Below are 14,075 nucleotides of genomic sequence, written 5' to 3'. Positions count from 1 at the left end.
TCCGGTAAGGGAAAACAATATCCAATAAATATGACAGCCAAAATGGAGTTAGAAACTTTGAGGAATGAATTTATGACAACTTTACAGGATGACTGCATTTGATTGGACTTACAGATTTGTCTATGAAACAACCTGTGGCTATTGTGGGACAGTATGATGAGAATGCTAACAGACTAATATACCAATTGTCACTCTGATCAAGAAAATGCAGGGAATGAATTTAAGGCCATGATCCTTTTGTCATATATGTACCATTTGCGAAATTTAAGGAGCCTCTGAATTTGATTTGCGATTTTGAGTACGTAGTCAAGATCCAACGCACGTATCTGATTCTGAACTGTGTTTTTGTTTTGTTTTGTTTGTTTTGTTTTGTTTTGTTTTTTAAACAAAAAGGGGAATTGTCAAAAGGATTGTATGTGATGAATCACTTGTATCTAAGTGGTACAGCCTAAATTTGCCCTGTGATGAAACACTTTGTAACTATGACCCAAAACCATGCTAAATCAGAAAGAACCTGCATTAGTTATGGTCAAATCACTAGTTAACGTTCAATGGAAAAGGCCACACCAATTGATAACCTGGGGGAGAGGTTATGCTTATGTTTTTACAGATCAAGAGCTGCAATGGTTGCCAGCACGAAACGTGAAACCTGTGTTATCTTCCTGACAATGATTGTTGCAGCTGCTGTGTTTTGGATGCCTGCACAGACAAAGACTAACATGTGGATTACTTTAGCCAACATGACTGACCATCTATATGCCTAACTACGATGTCTCTGGAAAAAACGTTCCACACATGCTTGGTTGGTGTCTTCCTTGATGACTACAGCAGCATCACACGACTGTTTCAAATAGTGGTTGATGCAGAGGCATTGCAACGAACTGTAATAATACTAACACGGCACTTTGGATTAATTGCCACCTGGAAGCAGACATCGAACCACAGGAACTGGAATTGATGGCATCTATGCCCATGGATGCTTGTATTCAGCCGGTTTGTGAAAAGTGTCAGAACAGTATACAAGAACATGAATGGACAAAACTACAAAATGTTAATGCTACCCTTGGTGACTACAGAAATGAAACTCGACGGTGTAATGCTTCACAGAAGAATGCAAGGGATGTCATCGACAGCGACCCTAAAACCTCCTGTATGGTGTATTCTTGATCTGTGAAGATAGAGCCTGACCGGGAATTCCTTCTAATGCTGTTGGAGGACTGTGTATTTTGGGACTATTAACTCTCTTAACGCCCAATGTATCTATGATAATAGATCACAAAAGAGCAAGACGAGAAAAACACTTTTATGGATTTACAGAATAAGTCGAGAACCATCCACGAGGAGATTAAACAACTTACGGACCATTCACAGAAGATCAGAGAGGATGTGGGCCTCTTTGGCTTAGACGGCCTCATGAACTGGTTTGGACTAGGAGGATGGGTAAAAGGGCTTTTGCAGAGTGCTCTGGCTCTCTTAATCATAGTAGTAGTTGTATTAATATGCTTGAGTTGTGCTATATCATGTATTAAGAAGATTTTAGAGCAGACACTTGGGCAGGCTCTGCTCATTAAAAAAAGAAAAGGGGGGAGATGTCGGGGATTGGCTCAAGGAGCACAGACATGAGTCCACCAAGCAACTGTACGAGCAGAGCCCATTTTAGTTGACATAAGTAGGCCTTAGTTAGCTTGTCTATTAGGCCGTGGGAAAGGGGGGAACGGAAAAGTACTAACTAAGGCAGGGTCAGGATATTTTTGAAGAGATAAGAGTCAGAAGAATGTGGGATGCGCATAGCTAGCTAAACCCAAGTAGGTGGAGTAAGTAAATGTGCTTAGCCTATTAGATAGAGACAAGTATGCATAATTATGGTATTTGGTATAAATGCACGCTATCTCGGGCAATAAAGTTGAAGTATGCTTTATCACTCATATTGAGTCGGCTGCATTTCTTCCTCCGTCCGCTCGGGTCTGGAACTCTGATGGGACTTTTCTCTGCATATGGGGGCAGTTTTCCGACCTGAGATATCATTCTCATTGGCCTGGGCTATCACTCCTTACACTCATAAAAAACATACTGCTGTATAACCTGTCCAAGGCCCTTTAGCTGGAACTGCACATCCTGCTGTTCCCACAGCGTAGCACAGAATTTTATAGCACAGCTTAGCTTATGGTTTCTAATCACCTGGACACTTTGGGTCAAATCTTAATACTTGACTTGCAGTATCAATATAACAACCATAAACTAGACTCAAAATACACAAAAGAATATGAGTCATTCAATCCTCAGAAGCAGCACATGATGGTGGAGGCATCTCTGACCACCGGAGGTTCATGGGTTTTGCTGTCCAGTAGCAGTTCTGGCTTAAGTCCCATTTTGGACTTGTAACTGCTTAATTTTATAGACGGTGATCTGTGTGCTGCTGTGCTTCCCTGTTCTGTGTCAGGGTCATCACGACCTGCTTGGCTAGGTGTTTGAGACCTTCAAGGCCAATAAGGAGAGGAGTAGTCAGCCTGGCACCCAGAAACCTGGAAGCCAACAGGGAAAGGGAGAAGTTGTCTGCCTGGTGTATCAGTGTGTACAAATACCCGATGGGAGAAAATGAAGAAGAGAGAACTAGGCTCTTCTTGATAGTTCCCAGTGACAGGTCAAGAGCCAATGAGCACAAAGTGAAACACAAACTGTGGCCTGCACTGTGCTGCCAAAGGAATTGAGAAAAATGGATTAGCAATATCAGTTGTGGCATACCACTTGGCTGTCTTTGGCTCCCCTTCATATTGGAGTTCTAGAATGTCCAATACAGCAGCCCTTAATGGCTGCATGACTTTGTTCAGGCCACAAGAGTTTAATTTTAGCCTCCACCCTCTGTCAGACTTTCATTCTGGCCATATGGAACTATCGAAGGGTGAGTCTTACTGATCAATCCTTGGCTTTCCAATTGAGGAATCAACTGGGGTAACTGGGGGGCTCAGTGTGATATTGTCTCTGGTGCACTGTCATGGTAGCAGTTGGCACCTGCTGTTCTTCAGCACGCAGCAACCCCACCACAGAGGGCTCATCTGAGAGGCCAGGCAAGGTAGACAGCTGTTTAGTCTTCTATGCATCCATGGAGGCTATACCAAAAACTAACTAGTACCCTTTTAGGTCCTTGAAATATACTCTCGTGAATCTATGCTAAGGACACACGGGGCCTCTGGGCTGGTCACAATAGGATGCTTCGCCACTTCTTCCTTGTCAGGCTCATCTCACCCTCCAACACAAACAACTGCTGGGATCTGTTGCTCCAGAAATTCAGATGGGTTCTGCGTCCCTTGTACCCCCAATGGCATTAGAGTACACTGTGCACCAGTATCCACCAGAGCCTTATACTCCTATACTCTCATGGGTCTGATGTGCCAGGCCATCGAATCCACACAGTCCAGTAAACCTGGTTGTCCCTTTCCTCCACCTGGCCAGAGGTAGGCCCCTCTTATTCCCAGTCAGAGCATTCACTGCCTTACTCCTGTAATTGTAAACTAGAATACCCTTCACAAAGATCAGGACAAGGAGAGGCCTTCTCAGCCCTTCTACTGCATCTGGGGTATTGTTCGACAGTAACCAGAGCAGTAATCTTCCTGGATGATCCAGCAGTGTGCCCAGGTGGCCAAAAAGGCCACCAACATCCTGGCTTGTATCAGGGATAGTGTGGCCAACAGGACTAGAGAAGTGATTGTGCCACTGTACTTGGTGCTGGTGAGACCACACCTTGAACACTGTGTTCAGTTTTGGGCCCTTCATCATAAGAAGGACATGGAGGTACTAGAGAGAATGCAGAGGAGGGCAACAAAGCTGGTGAGGGGCCTGGAGCACAAGTCTAATGAGGAGCCATTGAGGGAGCTGGGGCTGTTTAGCCTGGAGAACAGGAGGCTGAGGGGAGACCATATTGCTGTCTACAACTACCTGAAAGGAGGTTGCAGCATGGAGGCTGTTGGCCTCTTCTCCCAAGTAGCAAGTGATAGGACAAGAGGAAATGGCCTCGAGTTGCGCCAGGGGAACTTTGGATATTAGGAAAAAAATCTTCCCGGAAAGGGTTGTCAGGCATTGAAACAGGCTGCCAGGAAAGTGCTGGAGTCACCATCCCTGGAGGGGTTTAAAAGGTGTTTAGATGAGGTTCTTAGGGATATGCTTTAGTGCTAGAGTTAGATGAGTTAGATTAGGTTATGGTTGGATTCGATGATTCTGAGGGTGTATTCCAACTGAAATGATTCTATGAATGGATACTTTCTAGCCACTGTTTGTGTTGGGTTTTGTTTGGTTGGTTTTTTTCTGTTTACCCCCCACACTTCATGTACACAGTTTTCCATGTCTGAGGTAGCCTGCGCTATCCCACTTCCTCATGTCCTCCCTATGACCAATGACAAGCTAAGGAGCCACAGACAAAGGCCGGTTAGCTGACAGTAGGAGGTAGGGGACGTGCCAGAGGGTACGTAGCTCCGTCTTCTGATAGGCCAATATGGCACAAAGGGAAAAGCTGACACCCTTCAAGATGGCCCGAGACTTTTCTGTCTTTCACAATCACCCCCCAGACTTTTCTATCTTTCGCAATAACACCTCCTCAAAAGACCAAAAATTGTACAAGCAGGCAATCCAGAGGGCTATATAAAGGCTCACCTATACTAGCACTGGCAGGGAACCCACCATCCTGAGGACCACTCTGCCCACCAGCCTCATCGCAGGAACTGAACCAGACACCTGAGGATGCTGCACTCCCAGATTACAAACCCCAGCATCCTTGTTGCAGGATACCGGAGGCCACACATCACTGGACCCAGACTATAAGTCCCATCATCCATGCTGCGAAGCCGTAAGGGTGGCGGGATCCCTCACTTTCTTTCTTCCTTTCTTTTATTGTTCTCTTCTTTCTTTCCTTCTTTTTTCCTTTCCTATATCCCTATTTCTTTGCCCCTGCTTCTGTGAGTAGTAAAATAACATAAAGCTTACATCCCCACACATGCCGCAAAACTCTTTTATGTAAATCCTTTTGCTGTTAAACTGTTCACCAATTAGGCTTAAGTAACATAAATCTTTCTGCCGCCGAATCACCTGCTAATTGGGCTGAGCTGCAAAATAAAAGGTGTTGTTTTTCTTGTTTGCAGACTTTAAGTATTTTGTATACTGTTTTCCAACCAAGGGGACCCACAAACCTGAGTCACCTCTCCCCCCACTCACACCTCTGGGTGGGACGTGACAGTTCCCTTGTGTGGTTTGGCTGAACCCCTGCCCAATTATATCAAATAACCTCAAGTCAGTACTATAAGTCTGATCATGCTCAACAGCCAGTCTGGCGTAATGTTGAATTTGTTCAATGGATTCACTAATAGTGCAGGGCAGTCATGACCATTGAATTTACGTGCTTACACAGATTCACAAATAGTATAATATATACTATAAGTCTGAGAGCATTCAATGAGAAATTCTCATTACTAGATCCACAAATAATGAGTTTTATTAAAGCAACAGGTTCAAGTTCTTTTAGATGCTGTTGATAAATACACTGTCTGCAAAAACACACTTTAGTTGCAAAATACACTTTAGTTGTAAAAAACATGTTAGTTGGAAGAAATAAGTATTGGTACCAAATTTATATAAATTCTAAGATGACTATATAGTCATGATTACAAATACAAGCTTGAAGTCTAAGTGTCCCAGGGAAACCTGGTAAAACAAAGTGCACAAATCTTACCTAAAAGCATCCCTTTGGGGTGGGGAAGATAGGCTCAGCCCGTCGACTGGTCCCAGAAGTCCTATTATGCTATTCCCTTGACTTCCCAGTGATGGTGTCTTCCCCTCACCCTTCCTCTGTTGTTACGGTATTTTATAATATTTTCTACATTTAGGTGAGCTTGAGTGACTCTAGTCATGCATACCTTTGTTATTGATTGGTTTAGCAATCCTCGCTTCCATTTTTAAAGTAAAAACCTCACTATGCATGCTTGAAGGTAGGCTGGAGGTGGGTATCCTTTGAGACAGAGGTGTATTTTGGCATTATAATAAGATTATAATGAGAAAAGTTCATCCATTGAACAAGTTTCTGGCTCAGTAACTAGCATTTTGAACATTTATCCTTTTTAATTGACAGCAGCTATACCTTATGTTTTTAAATTGTCAGCAGCTATACCATCTGGTTCCTGTACCTGCCTTGTTACACAAGGTTTGGCCATGATATCTTCACACCACTCCACTTCTCCGTTCATCTTAATTGGTACTACACTGAGCTCCCGCATGTACTACCATACAAGAATGCAGTCCAGGAGTGTGTGTGTGTGTGTCAAGGTTTAAGGCAAGGCGGCAATAAACTATGGCAGACGCTCCCTGTTACCCCCTCACCTCCCATCACCCCTTTCCTTTAGATTGGAAAGATGATAGGGAAGATAAGGAGGAAGGAAGAGGGACTTAGACTTCAAGTTGGAAGCTTTTAAAGGGTTTTACTAATGCTACTAATAAATAGAGAATATATATTTAAAATATACAAAACCAATCTTGAATGCTCGATGTGGAGTTGGCGCCACTCCAGCAGCAGGAGCTGGGTGTGCAGAGCTGGCGGCTCCAGCAGGTGCAGCTCAGGCCCCCCGAAGTCATGGGCGGGACTTCACAGCAAACGGAACCTGGTTGCAGGATGCAGGGCCTCAGGCCTGTAGATCACAGGCAGACAGACAGGGTCCTCTCTAGATGCCGGCCATGGTCGAAGAGAGAGTGACCCTCGTGATCGCCCTCTTATATAGGGGGTATGACGATTATGGGATGGAATACTCAGTTGGTCAGTTCTAGTCACCTGTTCCATCCACCCCTCCTCAAACACGCCCCTCTCATGACAGAACATGGGAAATCTTAACAGTCTTTCTTGGCTACCATAGTAATAAATCTAAACATGAACTTCTACGGCATTCCGTTGGTCTCTTATCAGCACCGAGTACAGCATCCGAGGAAAAATATGCAGGCTAAAACTCAGAAAAGTACAGCCACCTAGAAGAACTGAGCTGAAAGAAAAAACACTAAAAGAGAACTGGTCTTGTTTTTAACAAAACCAGGACATTCCACCCCTTATTCCATACCATTTGAGTCATACCCACATCACTACTGCTTTCTGCCTGTCTTCAAATATATATACACACACACAAATATGTATATCACTAGTTCATGAGTGCAAGTCTCTCTATCACAGCAGTCCTCTCTCTCTAGGCAGGAGAGATAATGTGCAATCTGATGCAGTTTGTGCCCATGAATTGTCAGAGATGTCAGTCATGTCAGTCTCAGGCAAGTTACTGGACACCACTCGATGAGGTTAGCTTAGGGTTCATCACCACCACTGCATCAACCTGAAAGACACTTATGGAACACTGTTAGTGTCATGCAGCAATTTCCCTCATACAGTTTGAAATTGAGTATTCTCACCCAGAATCAAATCTCCTTGAGGTACACATTGGACTTCGCCATCCTTTAGCATCACCCACCAAGTACATCCAGGCCCTTGAGCAAAAACAATCCCATGAATGGGTTTGCCTTTGCCCAAAGCAGGAATAACCCAGACAGCTTCTCCTAACATGTTCCTTCCATGTACCATAGGGACTTTATCCCCTTCCACTGTATGTAAAAGCTCTGATAGAGCAGGGCCAGCTCAATTGATTGATCCCCTGGTGTTAACTAACCAGGTGGCTTATGCCAAATTCTTCTCACAATTTTTAAAAGTTCCACCTCCCATTGCCTTCAGAGTAGTTTTTAACAAACCATTATATCGCTCAATCTTCCCAGAGGCTGGTGCATGATAGGGGATATGATATATCCATTCAATACCATGTTCTTTGGCCCAGTTGGTTATGAAACTATTTTTAAAATGAGTCCCATTGTCTGACTCAATTCATTCTGGAGTACCATGTCGCCACAGGACTTGCTTCTCAAGGCCCAGAATAGTGTTCTGGGCAGTGGCATGAGACACAGGATATGTTTCCAGCCATCCCGTGGTTGCTTCCACCATTGTAAGCACATGGCGTGTTCTAGGGAGTATAATATAGTCAATCTGCCAGGCCTCCCCATATTTATATTTCAACCACCACCCCCCACGCCACAGAGACTTTAACCTTTTGGCCTGCTTGATTGCAGCACATGTTTCACACTCATGGATAATCTGCGAAATAATGTCCATGGTAAGTCCACCCCTCGGTCCTGAGCCCATTTATATGCTGCATCCCATCCTTGATGCCCTGAAGCATCATTCCCGTATAAAGGGAAAAGGGTGGAGGAGCGGACTGGGAGAGGTGCACTGCTGGACCTCATCCTCACTAACAAGGAGGGGCTGGTTGAAGCGGTAAAGGTTGAGGGCTGCCTTGGTTGCAGCGACCATGAGATGGTGGAGTTCAGGATCTCCTGTGGCAGGAGCAGAATAGCAAGCAGAATTACAACCCTGGACTTCAGCAGGGCAAACTTTGGCCTTTTCAAGCAATTGCTGGGGGAAATCCCATGGGCAAGGCTGCTTGAAGGCAAAGGGGCCCAAGAGAGTTGGTTAGTGTTCAGGGACTGCTTCTACCAGGCACAAGATCAAAGCATCCCAACATGTAGGAAGTCAAGGAAGGGAGCCAGGAGACCTGCATGGTTAAACAGGGAACTGCTGGGTATGCTCAAGTGGAAGAGGAGAGTTTATAGATCATGGAAGGAGGGGCTGGCCACTTGGGGAGAATATAAGGCTGTTGTCAGAGGGTGTAGGGAGGCAACTAGGAAAGCTAAGGCCTCCTTAGAATTAAACCTGGCGAGAGGGGTCAAGGACAACAGGAAGAGCTTTTTCCAATACATGGCAGATAAAACGAACACCAGAGGCAATGTAGGCCCACTGATGAATGAGATGGGTGCCCTGGTGGCAGAAGATACAGAGAAGGCAGAGTTACTGAACGCCTTCTTTGTTTGTCTGCTCTGCCGAGGGCTGTCCTGAGGAGCCCTGTACTGCTGAGGCCCCAGAGGAAGGCAGGACAATGGAGGAGTTTGCCTGGGTTGATGAGGACTGGGTTAGGGAGCAGTTAGGCAATCTGGACACCCATAAATCCATGGGTCCGGATGGGATGCACCTGCGGGTGCTGAGGGAGCTGGCTGAGGTCATTGCTGGACCGCTCTCCATCATCTTTGCCAAGTCTTGGGAAACGGGAGAGGTGCCTGAGGACTGGAGGAAAGCAAATGTCACTCCAGTCTTCAAAAAGGGCAAGAAGGAGGACCCGGGTAGCTCTAGACCGGTCAGCCTCACCTCCATCCCTGGGAAAGTGATGGAACAACTTCTCCTTGGTGCCATCTCAAGGCATATCAGGGATAAGAGGGTCATTAGGGGCAGTCAACATGGCTTCACCAAGGGGAAGTCGTGCTTGACCAACCTCATTGACTTTTATGAGGACGTAACAAGATGGATGGATGATGGCAGAGCGGTGGATGTGCTCAACCTTGATTTCAGTAAGGCATTTGACACCGTCTCCCACAGCATCCTCACAGCTGAACTGAGGGAGTGTGGTCTGGATGATCGGGTAGTGACATGGACTGCCACTGGAGTGCCTCAAGGGTCAGTACTGGGCCTGTATTATTCAATATATTCATCAATGATTTGGATGAGGGAATAGAGTGACTGTCAGCAAGTTTGCTGATGACACCAAGCTGGGAGGAGTGGTGACACTGGAAGCTGTGCTGCCATCCAGAGACCTGGACAGGCTGGAGAGCTGGGCGGGGAGAAATTTAATGAAATAGAACAGGGGCAAGTGTAGAGTCTTGAATCTGGGCAGGAACAACCCCAGGTTCAAGTGTAAGTTGGGGAATGATCCATTAGAGAGCAGTGTAGGGGAAAGGGACCTGGGGGTCCTGGGGACAGCAGGGTGACCATGAGCCAGCACTGGGCCCTTGTGGCCAGGAAGGCCAATGGTACCTGGGGTGGGTTAGAAGGGGGTGGTCAGTAGGTCAGAGAGGTTCTCCTGCCCCTCTACTCTGCCCTGGGGAGGCCACATCTGGAATATTGTGTCCAGTTGTGGCCCCTCAGTTCCAGCAGGACAGGGAACTGCTGGAGAGAGTCCAGCGCAGCCACCAAGATGCTGAAGGGAGTGGAGCATGTCCCGTGTGAGGAAAGGCTGAGGGAGCTGGGGCTCTGGAGCTGGACAAGACGAGACTGAGGGGTGACCTCATTCATGTTTACAGATATATAAAGGATGAGTGTCAGGAGGATGGAGCCAGGCTCTTCTCGGTGACAACCAATGGTAGGACAAGGGGTAATGGGTACAAACTGGAACACAAGCGGTTCCACTTAAATTTGAGGAGAAACTTCTTCTCAGTGAGGGTGACAGAGCACTGGACCAGGCTGCCCAGGGAGATTGTGGAGTCTCTTACTCTGGAGGCATTCAAGACCTGCCTGGATGCCTTCCTGTGTAACCTCATCTGGATGTTCCTGCTCCGGCAGGGGGATTGGACTGGATGAGCTTTACAGGTCCCTTCCAATCCCTAACATTCTGTGATTCTGTGATTCTGTGAAGCATCATGGGCCCACCGAGGCAGGAAAAGTTCACCTTTATGTTGCCAGTCCAAATCCACCTCAGCTACTTGAATCATAGCAGCCTGATCTGCTTGCTGGTTGTTTTGATGTTCCTCAGTGGCTCAACTTTTAGGCACATGGGCATCCACATGCCGTACTTTTACAGTCAGGTTCTCTAGTCGAGCAGCAATGTCCTGCCACAATGTGGCAGCCCAAATTGGCTTGCCTCTGTGCTGCCAGTTATTTTGCTTCCACTGCTTTAACCATCCCCACAAGGCATTTGCCACCATCCATGAGTCAGTATAGAGATAAAGTACTGGCCACTTTTCTCTTTCAGCAATGTCCAATGCCAACTGTATGGCTTTTACCTCTGCAAACTGGCTTGATTCACCTCATACCTCATCAGTCTCTGTGACTTGTCATGTAGGACTCCACACAGCAGATTTCCACTTTCGATGTTTTCCTACAAGACGACAGGATCCATCAGTGAACAGAGCATACTGCTTTTCAGTCTCTGGTAATTCATTGTATGGTGGGGCTTCCTCAGCACGCATCACCTCCTCTTCTTCAGGTGATACTCCAAAATCTTTGCCTTCCGGCCAGTCTGTGATCATTTCTAAGATCCCTGGGCTATTAGGTTTCCCTATTCGAGCCCGCTGTGTGATTAATGCAATCCACTTACTCCATGTAGCTTCAGTTGCATGATGCATGGAAGAAACCTTACCCTTGAACATCCAGCCTAGTACTGGTAATCGGGGCACCAGGAGGAGCTGCGCTTCAGTACCAGTCACTTCTGAAGCAGCTTGAACTCCTTCATATGCTGCCAGTATCTCTTTCTCAGTTGGAGTATAATTGGCCTCCGATCCTTTATATCCTCTACTCCAAAATCCTAGAGGTTGACGTTGAGTCTCACTTGGTGCCTTTTGCCAGAGGCTCCAAGTAGGACCATTGTCCCCAGCTGCAGCATAGAGCACATTCTTAATACCTTGTCCTGTCCGGACTGGTCCAAGAGCTACTGCATGTACAATCTCTTGTTTAATTTGTTCAAAGGCTTGTCATTGCTCAGGGCCCCATTGAAAATCACATTTCTTTTGAGTCACTTGATAAAGGGGGTGCACAACCTGGCTGTAATCTGGACTATGCATTTTCCAGGAGCCCATAACACCTACAAAGGCTTGTGTTTCCTTTTTGCCAGTTGGTGGGGACATAGCTGTTATTTTGTTAATCACCGCTATCGGGATCTGGTGACACCCATCTTCCCATTTAATTCCCAGAAACTGAATCTCTCGGGCAGGTCCCTTGACCTTACCTCTCTTTATGACAAAACCAGCTTTCAAAGGAATTTGAAATATTCTCTCACCTTTCTTGAAGACTTCTGCTACTGTATCACCCCATACGATGATGTCATCAATGTATTGCAGGTGTGCAGGAGCTTTACCTTGTTCCAGTGCAGTCTGGATCAGTCCATGGCAGATAGTAGGGCTGTGTTTCCACTCCTGGGGCGGTCAATTCCAGGTATACTGGATACCCCTCCAGGTAAAGGCAAACTGTGGCCTGCATTCTGCTGCTAAAGGAATAGAGAAAAATGCATTAGCAATGTCAGTTGTGGCATACCACTTGACTACTTTTGACTCCAGTTCATATTGCAGTTCTAACATGTCTGGCACGGCAGCACTTAATGGTGGCGTAACTTCATTTAGATCATGATAACCTACAGTCAGTCTCCATTCTCCATTAGACTTTGACACAGGCCATATAGGACTATTGAAAGGTGAGTGAGTCTTACTGATCACTCCTTGACTCTCTAGTTGTTGGATCAGTTTATGAATGGGGATCAGGGAATCTCAGTTGGTGACATATTGTCGTCTGTGCACCGTCGCGGTAGCAATCAGCACCTGTTGCTCTTCAACCTTAAGCAGTCCTACAACAGAAGGGTCATCAGAAAGACCAGGCAAAATAGACAGCTGTTTAATGTTCTCAGTCTCTACAGCTGCTATACCAAAGGCCCAACAATACCCTTTTGGGTCCTTAAAATACCCACTCCTTAGGTAGCCTATACCAAGGATGCATGGAGCATCTGGACCAGTCAAAACAGCGTGCCTTTCCCACTCCTTTCCAGTTAGGCTCACTTCAGCCTCTAATACAGTCAATTCCTTAGATCCCCCAGTCACTCCTTCAATACTGACAGATACTGATCCTTTATGATTCGATGGCATCATTGTACACTGTGCACCAGTGTCTACCAGGGCTTTATACTCATGTGGTTATGACGTACCAGGCCACCGAATCCACACAGTCCAATAAACTCTTGTCATTGTCCCTCTCCTCCACCTGGCTGGAGACAGCGCCCCACTAATTGGTGCTTTGCACAGTTTCTGGTAGGGAGACACAAGAATCCCTCCTACTCTGTCTGGAACGCCTCCCACTGGAAACAGGAGCAACTTTTCTTTTGGGAGCTTTCTTTTTCAACTCATGTATCCATTCCTGTAGGTCAGCAGTGGGTTTTCCATGACAATTACTCATATCTTCTCCCTGGTCACACAGAAGAAACCATAATTCACCTCATGACATGTTGCGTTTCTCTTGGGCTGGTGCTGCAGAAGGGTGTCTTCTCCTAATAGCTGTGGCTCGGCCCCGTGTATGTGATGAGTATCACAGTATCACAGTATGTTAGGGATTGGAAGGGACCTGGAAAGCTCATCCAGTGCAATCCCCCCGCCGGAGCAGAAACACCCAGATGAGGTTACACAGGAAGGTGTCCAGGCGGGTTGGAATGTCTGCAGAGAAGGAGACTCCACAACCCCCCCGGGCAGCCTGGGCCAGGCTCTGCCACCCTCACTGAGAAGAAGTTTCTTCTAAAATTTAAGTGGAACCTCTTGTGTTCCAGTTTGTACCCATTACCCCTTGTCCTATCACTGGTTGTCACTGAGAAGAGCCTGGCTCCATCCTCCTGACACTCATCCTTTATATATCTGTAAACATGAATGAGTCACCCCTCAGTGTCGTCTTCTCCAGCTCCAGAGCCCCAGCTCCCTCAGCCTTTCCTCACATGGGACATGCTCCACTCCCTTCAGCATCTTGGTGGCTGTGCTGGACTCTCTCCAGCAGTTCCCTGTCCTGCTGGAACTGAGGGGCCACAACTGGACGCAATATGTGGTCTCACCAGGGCAGAGTAGAGGGAAAGGAGAACCTCTCTGACCTACTGATTGTGGGGAACTACGGTGGGTCTGTGGATTCCCTGACGGAGGGCATGGGAACAGAAATTAGCCTTGAAGATATGAAGGCCTACCCATGAGAAAGATGGGAGTAAAGGAGTATCTGGAGATGTGAAGGATGTACCCGTGAGAGAGAAGGGAGTAGAAGAGTAACACTGATGAGAGCAAAATTAGCCAATGAGATGTTACTGCTGTAACTCGTAACCAATAATAACGAGACACATTAATTGGTAAAACTGTATAAAAATGCACTTGTGGCAATAAATGGCATCTACTACTTTCATCCTGGAAGAACTTGGTCTATGTCGTTTGTCCGTCTCAACCACGACAACTGACCACCC

General features: G+C 46.4%; 1 long non-coding RNA gene across 1 annotated transcript in view; it reads right to left on the bottom strand.

The window, feature by feature from the left end:
- Positions 1–253: 253 nt before the first annotated feature.
- Positions 254–14,075, bottom strand: part of LOC135577133 (uncharacterized) — a 32,620-nt gene continuing 18,798 nt past the window's right edge. The window contains exon 2 of the long non-coding RNA XR_010468718.1: positions 254–1,041. This is a non-coding gene — a long non-coding RNA (uncharacterized LOC135577133). The remainder of the gene's footprint in view (positions 1,042–14,075) is intronic.

The sequence above is a fragment of the Columba livia genome, chromosome W, assembly GCF_036013475.1.
Source record: "Columba livia isolate bColLiv1 breed racing homer chromosome W, bColLiv1.pat.W.v2, whole genome shotgun sequence".
Taxonomy (NCBI): domain Eukaryota; kingdom Metazoa; phylum Chordata; class Aves; order Columbiformes; family Columbidae; genus Columba; species Columba livia.
Note: the sequence above shows the minus strand (reverse complement) of the source record. Positions and strands in the feature narration are given on the sequence as shown.